Here is a 10,718-nt window from a genome sequence, read left to right on the forward strand (position 1 = left end):
GAAACGGTTTGTACATTTTGGACTTTAATCCCATTTACGTGCATTATCCACAAATACCACATTCATTTTCCTGTATTTTCCATTGGCCAGATGATTGTTTCTGAGTGTCGTTGGGATTAGAAGATTTGGACCTTGTAGACTCCCCAGGATAGCAGACATAGAGTGGAAATGCCTTGAACCCTCTAAATGTGTTAGTTGTAATTGGCAAATGTACGGGGTCCTGCTGCAGTTAAGTACATTGTACATTGGAAACATTAGACTATTAAATACCGAATGCAAGTTCTGAGCAAACTCATCATCGGTATTCACAAATTTGAACAAACAGGACTGCTCCTTCACTCACCTGCGCGCACACACACACACACAACAGAGATACCCGAGACCGAGTCTATACCTATCGTCTTACCTCTGGGATCCAGTGCACATCAAGACACAGCTCTGACAATCCCTCGAGATCCGAGCTCTCTCTCCCTGCTACTTTCTCCGATATCTCCCATTACTTTCCGTGCATTGTCACATTTTTACAAACATCCTTCAGACTTAAAAAACTCCTCCCACTCAAGCCAACCAGCCCTTGCTCCAGATGTGACACCATCTAACCACTCCAGCAGCACCTGACACCTCTTCCCTCTTCATCACGAACAACACTTCTTCGCTGTTGCTCATGGCCCTCTCCACCTCAGCTCTGAGCACATGATGGACCTGGCACATTACCGACCTGGCACCCTACTCTGGATACATCTTGTGCTCGACTCAGTTGGCACTACCTCTACCTACCTCACACTTAGCTACCTTCAAACTAACCCATACTCACCTGATCCCTTTTTTTCCTGACCCTCCATCTCTCTACTCCAGGCTGTTTCCCAGTCAGGTGCCCTGTCCTGTGTCTCACCTTAACCCTAATTACCTGCGCTCTACCCCCACACCAACATAAATCTTTGACCGACCTGGAAACCACCCTACATGCGTAGTTCTCCAGTTTACGTCTATGACTTTTTTGAAGTCCATATTGTTGTCTGGAAGTGGTGTCCAGAATGTGCATTGTTATTTGTGTTATTATATTTACACAAATGGAAAAAAAACTCCCGCTTCAGCAATTTTTCAATTCTCCTGCTCAAAAAGCTGTCAAATAGAAGTTGCTTTTTCCAATTTTCCTCCAAAACACCAGACCATACTGTGAAGGAGTATCTACGAGGACAATGCCGAATACTGTTTGATGCCTGTGGCCTGTCTTTTTGATTTGGCTATACAAGCTTCAGTATTTCAATTTGTTGTGATGTGTATTGCTCAACAGTATTGGATACCCAACTACTGTATCCTTTACTTAAGCACACTATTCATGAAAATTTCACCACCATTTTTGATTGCATGATGAACAAACAGCACAGATTGTAATATCTTGGACTAACAGGATGGAATATACCCAACTCTTAGGCTGAGAGCTCGAGAGCTGTGTTGGTTTGAGTGCTGGTTTTCATTCCATTGTAATGCCAATGGCAATGGTTCAGTTCCCAGACCCATCCACCCACTGGTGCTAATGAAATGTTGAAGAGCCATTTACTCAGGAGTCACCATTCTCATTTCTCTGACATTTCTCGATCCATTTGAACTGATCCTGATGACTAATAAACCTTAGGTAAACCGTCATATCAGAATTCAGTTCATTATCACTGCTTTTCACTTTTTTAATTGTTAATAAATAAACCTGCCTCACTTATTCACTCTATTCTGCTATTACCAAGCCAAGAAAACCGAATGTTGCAGATTGCAGGGAGACTTGGATAAACTGCAGAATTGGGTTGAAAGGTGGCAAATGGAGTTTAAGACGGATAAATGTGAGGTGATTCACTTTGGGAGGAATAATAGGAAGGCAGAATACTGGGTCAATGGAAAGATTCTTGGTAGTGTCGATGTGCAGACGGATCTTGGTGTCCATGTTCATAGATCCCTGAAAGTTGCCACCCAGGTTGATAGTGCTGTTGAGAAGGCTTATGGTGTGTTAGGTTTTATTGGGAGACGGATTGCGTTCTGAAGCCGTGATGTCATGCTGCAACTGTACAAAATGCTAGTGTGGCCTCATTTGGAATATTGCGGAAAGTTCTGGTCGCCCCATTACAGGAAGGATGTGGAAGCATTGGAAAAGGTGCAGCGGAGATTTACCAGGATGTTGCCTGGTCTGGAGTGCAGGCCCTATGAAGAAAGGCTGAGGGACTTGGGTCTGTTCTTATTGGAGAGAAGGAGGCTAAGAGGGGATTTAATAGAGACATTCAAGATGATCAGAGGATTAGACAGGGTGGACAGTGAGATTCTTTTTCCGAGGATGATGACTTCAGCTTGCACAACAGGGCAAAGCTACAAATTGAGGGGTGATAGATTTAAGACAGATGTCAGAGGCAGGTTCTCGACCCAGAGAGTGGTAAGGGTGTGGAACGCCCTACCTGTCAATGTAGTCAACTCAGCCACATTAGGGGCATTTAAACAGTCCTTGGATAAGCATATGGATAATAATGGGATAGTGTAGGGGGATGGGCTCAGATTAGTTCACAGGTCGGCGCAACATCGAGGGCCGAAGGGCCTGTTCTGCGCTGTATTGTTCTATGTTCTGTGTTCTATGAGTGCCTTCTTCACATTTGTCTCAATTTGTTTCACGTCTTCAAAGTAAAGTTTTGATTTCTGTTCAGTTCTAAGGTCCAGAGGTGATTCTAACATTCTACAATTTGTTTCCAATTAGCTGATCTTTTATTTTCTACCTAAGACCACTCAAATTGAATTTATTTAGTGAGGACATTCATCTCAATTGTAATCACAAACCATTCTATACCTTCCCCAGTCTTGAACTGAACCAAGCAGACATCCAAACATTCCCGAACCCTAACCGTTTGTGTTTGTACTGTCATTGCTGCACTGCTTTGAAAAGTGTTTCGAACAACAAGAACAAAGAAAATTGCAGCACAGGAACAGGCCCTTCAGCCCTCCAAGCCTGCACCGATTCAGATCCTCTGTCTAACCTGTCATCTATTTTCTAAGGGTCTGTGTCCGTTTGCTCCCCGCCCATCCATGTACCTGTCCAGATATATCTTAAAAGATGCTCACGTGTCTGCGTCTACCACCTCCGCTGGCAACGCGTTCTAGGCACCCACCACCCTCTGCGTAAATAACATTCCACGCATATCTCTCATAAACTTCCCTCCTCTCACCTTTTGAAATCATGACCCCTAGTAATTGAGTCCCCCACTCTGGAAAAACGCTTCTTGCTATCCACCCTGTCTATACCCTTCATGATTTTGTAGACCTCATTCAGCTTCCCCCCTCAATCTCCATCTTTCTAATGAAAATAATCCGAATCTACTCAACTTTTCTTCATTGCTAGCACCCTCCGTACCAGGCAACATCCTGGTGAACCGCCTCTGCACCCTCTCCAAAGCATCCACATCCTTTTGGTAATGTGGCGACCAGAATTGTACACAGTACTCTAAATGTGGCTGAATCAAAGTCTTGTACAACTGTAACATGACCTGCTAACTCTTGTACTCAATACCCCATCCGATGAAGGAAAGCATGCCATATGCCTTCTTGACCACCCTATTGACCTGCGTTGCCACCTTCAGGGAACAATGGACCTGAACACCTCGATCTCTCTGTACATCAATTTTTCAAACAATTTTGTCTGAAAAGTGAATTTCCGCTTAACTGGGAAATCATTTCTTAATATCATTTTAAATCATTTTTTGACAATAAGGTTGCTCACAGGCAGAAAATGAGTTAATTATTATTCCAACAATCATATTTTCTGATGAGCACGATGTTAACTGTAGATAAAACAAAATATTATGATTTTCTAGTCTTAAATGGCACAAGATGGTCAACCATTAATTTAAAAAGACAGTACATTCTGAAAATGAACAGAATACTGGCACATAAAAACCAAAGGAACTGTGAATGCTGGAAAAGCTCAGCAGGTCTGGTAGCATCTGTGAAGGTGAAAACAGAGTTAGTGTTTCAGGCCCCGTGACCCTTCCTAAGACTGGCACATGACAGATTTTGTGCTCAAGAGAGAAACAAGGCATTTTGCATGAAAACATAGCAAGACATAGTTGTATCTGCAATCCCCGTTTTGAGCACAATTTGTAGCTGAGTTGTGCATTCTGCTGACGCCGAAAGGTTTGGCTAATTGCACAATGCTGAGCAGCTATTAGTAACTTACTGGGCTGTCCAATAGCTCCAAGTACAGGACAATAAATGAATTCAGCATTAATGAGTGCTGGAAGCAGATTGAGTATGAAGAGGAAAGTGATTAATCCAAGCCTATCTCGAGCTGTGATCATTATTTACACATACAGAGCACGTCCAGCAGGAGTATAATTTAGTGCGACAAAATTTGAAATTAGTTACATTTCTTTTAACAAACATATCTGAAATATATTTCACATCAGAATCCAGATTAATTTTGAAATAGAAAGGTTGCACAGTGGAGAGAAACAAACAAAGATACTTGAGGATTGGGCACACTGAGGTCATGAGTAACAGCATGGTGATGTGGAAAATAGTCATTTACTTTTGCTTTAACCACTACAGCCCTAACAGCATCTCATACCAGGTGGTTCACTTATTTCATCTTGTCATTATGACCACCACCCAAGTGAACAAGTGAGCCAGTAAAGAATAAAGTGAACAACTGAACTCATTCGAACAGACAGAGGCAGAACAAAGTGGAGATATTCCATGAAGCAGAAACTGGGTAACTGACAGATGGAGTTCTTTGAATGAATAAACATTTGGAGATTACCATGAAAAAGATGGCATTTACATTAAAAAAAAATCAGATCTAAATATGTTACAGAACCAAATCTAACACAGGATGTATGAAAGAAACATTAAATTGGTAACAAAGAGACGAGGACAGATCAAGAGAAATGGTAGTAAGAACACTCTTGATTTTGTACGTTTGATTTAAGAGTTCAGGAGTAATGGCGTAACTGGTAGTTTAAAATTTTAGCTACCTTGTTATTGACAGGGCATTCACCCCATAGTGAGAATTCATGAGAATATTTGAACATACCTTGCTTCATTAATTAATTAAGGGGAGGTGGTGGCCTCGTAGTATTATTGCTGTACTGTTAATCCAGAGGCCCAGATAAGGTTCTGGGGACCTGGGGTCAAATCCCACGACAGCAGAAGGTGGAATGTGAATTCAATTGAAAAAAAAATCTGGAATTAAGAATCTGATGGTGACCATGAGCCCATTGCCGATTGTTAGAAAACCCATCAGTTTCAGTCATGTCCTTAAGTAAAGGAATCTGGCGTCCTTATCTGGTCTGGCCGACATGTGACTCCGGACCCACAGCAATGTGGTTGACTCTCAACTGCCCGATGGGCAATAAATGCTGCCGAGCCAGTGACACCCTGATCCCACGATTGAATAAAGAAAAGGAATTAATCGGCTTGTAGACTGTAACTCATCCATTTGGACGAACACTGGTAATGGCTAACTTCATTCATCCAATTAACTCTCGGACGTTTGGTGGAACTCCCAAAGCAAAAAGCTCTGAGCCGACCACAAACGTGAAATACAGCAATGCTGGAATTCTGAAGTTAAAACAGAAGCTACTCAAAATCAATCTTGAGGGAAATTGTAATTTGTGAAGGGAGAACTATTTTAGATCTCCGCTAAATAACTTTTGAAAATGCTTCCAGGATTTTCTATTTTTTCCAGCCCTCACCCTAATCAGTTGGAAAGGTTAGACACAATTTTTTTGAAAATTTTCTCAGCCAACGGAGCCCTGGTAGATACTGTAAAATATTATCCCTTAACCAATAGTTATTGTCACTGTGACATACACTGTGGCTGCTTTCCCTCTTTGAGAAAAAGACATTGGTTTGAAGCAGAAGACCCTTCTGAATCAACTTTACTATCTTATTGTCATCCCAGCTCTAGTGAATGTCATTCTCAAAATCAGAATTATGTTGAGTTGCTGAAAAGATCAGCACAAATTTCTTCCACAAGCAGTCAATACCCCTGCTGCTGATTTCACAGCTTCCTGCTCACTGTCTGCTTCCATGAGATCTTTCAGATTGAATGTATTTTGCTCCAGATTGTTGCTGGAAATGGTTTCTGGACACACTGTTTCTTTCAATTATTGCAGTAGAATAGACCTTTGAATTTCTTTGCAGGAGATTATGTTGAATTGAGTGAGAGTGAATGTGCAAATACCCCTGCTATGGATTAAATATTCATTTTACCAATGTTTGTTTGGAGGCCTTAACCTATTGAGCATTCATGGTTTGGATACATTAAATGAATGGAAGAAATGGTGCGAGGAGGTTATATATTGATCCTCAAAATTTACCTGAGTTATCAATCCACTCCTTTATTCACGCAAAAATAATGGAAAAAACTGCATTTAAATCAGAGGAGCCTGGTGCTGCCTGACTTGCTGGGCTCCTTCGCTTCACATTTTATGACTTCAAGCATCTGCAGTCCTTACTGTCTTCTGGGCTGAACATGCTCTGTGCAGGGCTGATGGTCCATATCCCTGTCTCTGTGCAGTCTCTTGGGTCATCCTTCAGTGAGAGGATTATCAGGTTAATTCCACTATCACAAGGTTTATACAATCATTAAACTTCAAATTGTTATCTCAGCTCGGAATCCAGAACCTAAAGTGAGATGCACAGTCAATGATTTAAGTAGATCCATCAGCAGGACCCTACCATTTAAAAGTTCAGACAAAGAGTGCTCATTTTTTTCAACAGGGCCTAAACTTCCATCAGATGACCACTCAGCTTCCAAGATTCAACTGGAAAACAAATCAAGTTTTGCCTTATCTCTCCTCGTAGCTAATATCCTCCAAACTATGCAACATCCTGGTAAACCTTTCCTGTCTCCAAAGACAGTTTGAGACTTTCCCACTGAAGCTTAGGAGGTTGTGGTGTGTCATTTTACAGGTATTCCAAATCATGAGGGGAATAGATAAGATGAATAGCAAAGGTATTTTCTGTACGGTGGGGGAATTCAAAGATAGAGGTTATGTTTTTGAAGTTGAGATAAGAAAGATGAAAAAAGAATGAAGAGGCAAATTTCTTTTCACACAGGGTGGTTTTTATGTGGAAAGAACTGCTGGACAAAGTTGCAGATGCAGGTTACAGTTACTGCATTTAAAATACATTTGACTATTTACATAAATCAAAAAGGTTGAGATGGATAGCGGCCAAATCTAGTCAAGTGGATTCAGTTTACTTTGGAAAAATTGTTCAGCTTGGGAGAGTTGGACCGAATGGCCTGTTTCCATGATCTATGATCCTATCCTTCTGGTAATGTGGTGACCAGAACTGTCAGCAATCTTCCACTTGTGGCCTAATGAAAGTTTTCTATAGCTCCAACATGGCTTGTCAATCTTTATACTCCATGTTCCGACTGATAGATGCAAGCAAGGTCTCTGCCTTCTTGGCTACCCTATCCATACCTGTTGCCACTTTCAGGGAAGTGTGCACCTGTTTATCTCAATCCCTCTCTATGTTAATGCTTCTAAGCGTTGTGCCATTTACTGCAGACTTCCTTCACGTTTTCAAACTTCCAAAAAGCATGACCTTTCATTTGTCCAATTATATGCAATATGTGGATTTCAAAAAGATTTTATTTTTAAATTCACTTGTGAGAATCTAACATCACTGGTTGTCCAGCATTTATTGCCTGTTCCTCATTGCCCTTGAGAAATGGTTGTGGGAGTTATTTTTGAACCATTGCAGTCCATGTGCTTTAGGGTGCCACACTGTGTCTTTATGGAGGGAATTCCAGGATTTTGATCCAGCAACAGTCAAGATATATTTTGCAGTCAGAATGGCGATTGGCTGAGAGGGGATCTTGCAGGTTGTGGTGTTCCCATGTATCTGCTTCCATTGTTGCTGAACTCCCTCAAGAGCAAGAGTTTCCTTCCTCAAAAAAGGAGACCAAGCCTGCTCACAATATTCTAGGTCTGATTCAGAGTGTCAGGTGCTGAATCTTAATAAAGGGACCTATGAAGATATGAAACATGAGTTGGCCGTAATAGATTGCAGAGAGTTACTGAAAGAGGTGACAGTGCACAGAAAATGGCAAGCATAGAACATAGAACCGTACAGCACACTACAGGCCCTTTGGCCCACAATGTTGTGCCGAACTTTTACATTAATCCTAAGGTCTATCTAACCCCCAAACCTATCTTATACCATCATCCATATGCCTCTGTTACAGCCACTTAAATGCTCCTTGTGGGACCGACTCCACTACCCTCCCCGGCAATGCATTCCACACCCTGACCACTCTATGAGTAAAGAACCAACCTCTGATGTATTCCCTCCCTCCACTCACTTTAAAACTCTGCCCCCTCGTAATAGTTACCTCCACCCAAGGAAAAAAGTTTCTGGCTGTCCACTCTCTCTCTATATCTCTGATCATTCTGGACACCAGAAGTGCACGTGGGTTTGTACACCACATACAAATGGTCCGTACCACCATGTCCTCAATGAGGCAAGGAAAGCCTGGGAAGGTGAAGGAGCTTAGGATGACAAGACAATGTGGAACATATAGTTCAGAGGAAGAAGAAAGCTGACTTAAGGTTGAGGAAGCAAGGATTAGACAGGGCTCTGGAGGGTTAAAAGGTAGCCAGAAAAGAACTGAAGAATAGAAATGGAGAGCGAGAAGAGGTCATGAAAAGCCTTGGTGGGGATGATTAAGGAAAACCCAAAGGCATTCTATCCTTATGTGAAGAACAAGCTTCTCATTTCGAGCAGCCGGAGTGGTGAGAGTGCGAGCCGGGAAGTGAACTATGATATTAAGTCATTGGCTGAACCCGAAACACTACACATGTTGTGTCTCCCATCCATCCTCCTCCTCTAGCAAAAAAAAACAGACTGTGGAGGGTCGGTAAGGTAAGTCTTTCTTTTCTTCATCAACAAATTTATTATTATTTATTATAATAATAAATTTATGATCATAATATATTTATTATTATAATAAATTAATAAAGTAAACAGCGAAGTAGAAATGGCTGGACAGCGAATGTGTTGTAGCTGTATGATGTGGGAGCTGGCTGATCCCATTGAGAACTGCAGTGACCACATCTGCAGCAAGTGTTGGTTGTTCAAGGAACTTTGGCTCAGAGTAGATGAGCTGGAATTGGATCTTCAAACACTGTGGCACATCCAGGAGGGGGAGAAGTACCTGGACGATTTGTTTCAGCAGGCAGTCGCACCTGGTAGATTGTGATTCAAATTTGTCAGTGGCCAGGGAAGGCAGGATGTGACTGTAAGCAAGGCAGGTAGAGGGATCCTGCAGTCAGGAACAGAGAACCCTCAGCTCTTGACATTGTCCAAAATGTATGAGGTACTTCTGCCTGTGTGGATGAGGAAAAGGGCAGCAGAGAGGATGAGCCAACTGACCCCTGCACTGTTATGGGAGGCCATTCAAGAGGGGGCAGCAAAAAGGGAGGTGGTAGCTGTAGGGGATTCTAGGGGAGAGGCTATTAACGTCACCAGCACAGACACAAATAGGACAGTGTGTTTGGAAAAGGCTAGCAATCAAATACTGGACAAAGCAGATGAAAATGAGAGGAGAGAGGGTTATTGCAGGACTGAAGCCGTTATATCTAAATGCATGCCGTGTAAGGTAAATCTGCTAGAATTCCTTGAGGAAGTAACAAGCAGGGTCAACCAAGGAGAGCCAATGGATGTTATCTGCCTGGACTTCAAGAAGGCTTTAATAAGGTGTCACACAGGAGGCTGCACAATAAGATAAGTGCCCACGATGTTAGAGGCAAGGTGCGAGCATGGATAGAAGATTGGTGTCTGGCAGAAAGCAGAGAGTGGGGATTAAGGGATCTTTCTCAGGATGGCAGCCGGTGACAAGTGGAGTTCTGCAAGGGTCAGTGCTGGGACCAAAGCTCTTCACTTTGTACATTAATGATCTTGATAAAGGAACTGTGAGCATTCTGGCTAAGTTCAGACAACACAAAGATCGTTGGAGGGATAGGTAGTATTGAGATGGTGGCAAGGCTTCAGAAGGATTCGGGCAGGTTAGGAGAGTGGAAAAAGAAGTGGCAGATGGAGTATAACATGGGCAAGTGTGAGGTCATGCACTTTGGAAAGAAGAATAAAAGCATGGACTATTTTCTAAATGGGGAGAAAATTCAGAAGTCTGAAGTGCAAAGAGACTGGGGAGTTCTAGTCCAGGATTGTCTCAAGGTAAACTTGCAGCTGAGTCAGTAGTCAGGAAGGCACATGCAATGTTGGCATTTATTATAAGAGGACTTGAATATAAAAGCAGGGGTATACTGAGGCTTTATAAGGCTCTGGTCAGGCATTTGGAGTATTGTGTGTGCTTTTGGGCCCCATATCTCAGGAGGGATGTACTGGCCCTGGAGTGGGTTCGGGGAGGTTCACGAGAATGGTCCCAGGAATGTTAAATATGAGGAACGTTTGAGGACTCCGGAACTATACGCATTGGAGTTCAGAAGGATGAGGGGGGATCTAATTGAAACTTTCAGAATACTGAATGGCCTGGACAGAGTGGCTGTTGGGAAAATGTTCCACTGGTAGAGTCTATTTCCCGAGGCACAGCCTTAGAGTAAAGGGAAGGCCTTTTAGAATGGAGATAAGGAGAAACTTCTTTAGCCAGATAGTGGTGAATCTATGGAATTCACTGCCACAGAAGGCTGTGGAGGTCAGGTCCTTGAATACATTTAAGA

The sequence above is a fragment of the Stegostoma tigrinum genome, chromosome 16, assembly GCF_030684315.1.
Source record: "Stegostoma tigrinum isolate sSteTig4 chromosome 16, sSteTig4.hap1, whole genome shotgun sequence".
In the NCBI taxonomy this organism is placed as follows: Eukaryota; Metazoa; Chordata; class Chondrichthyes; order Orectolobiformes; family Stegostomatidae; genus Stegostoma; species Stegostoma tigrinum.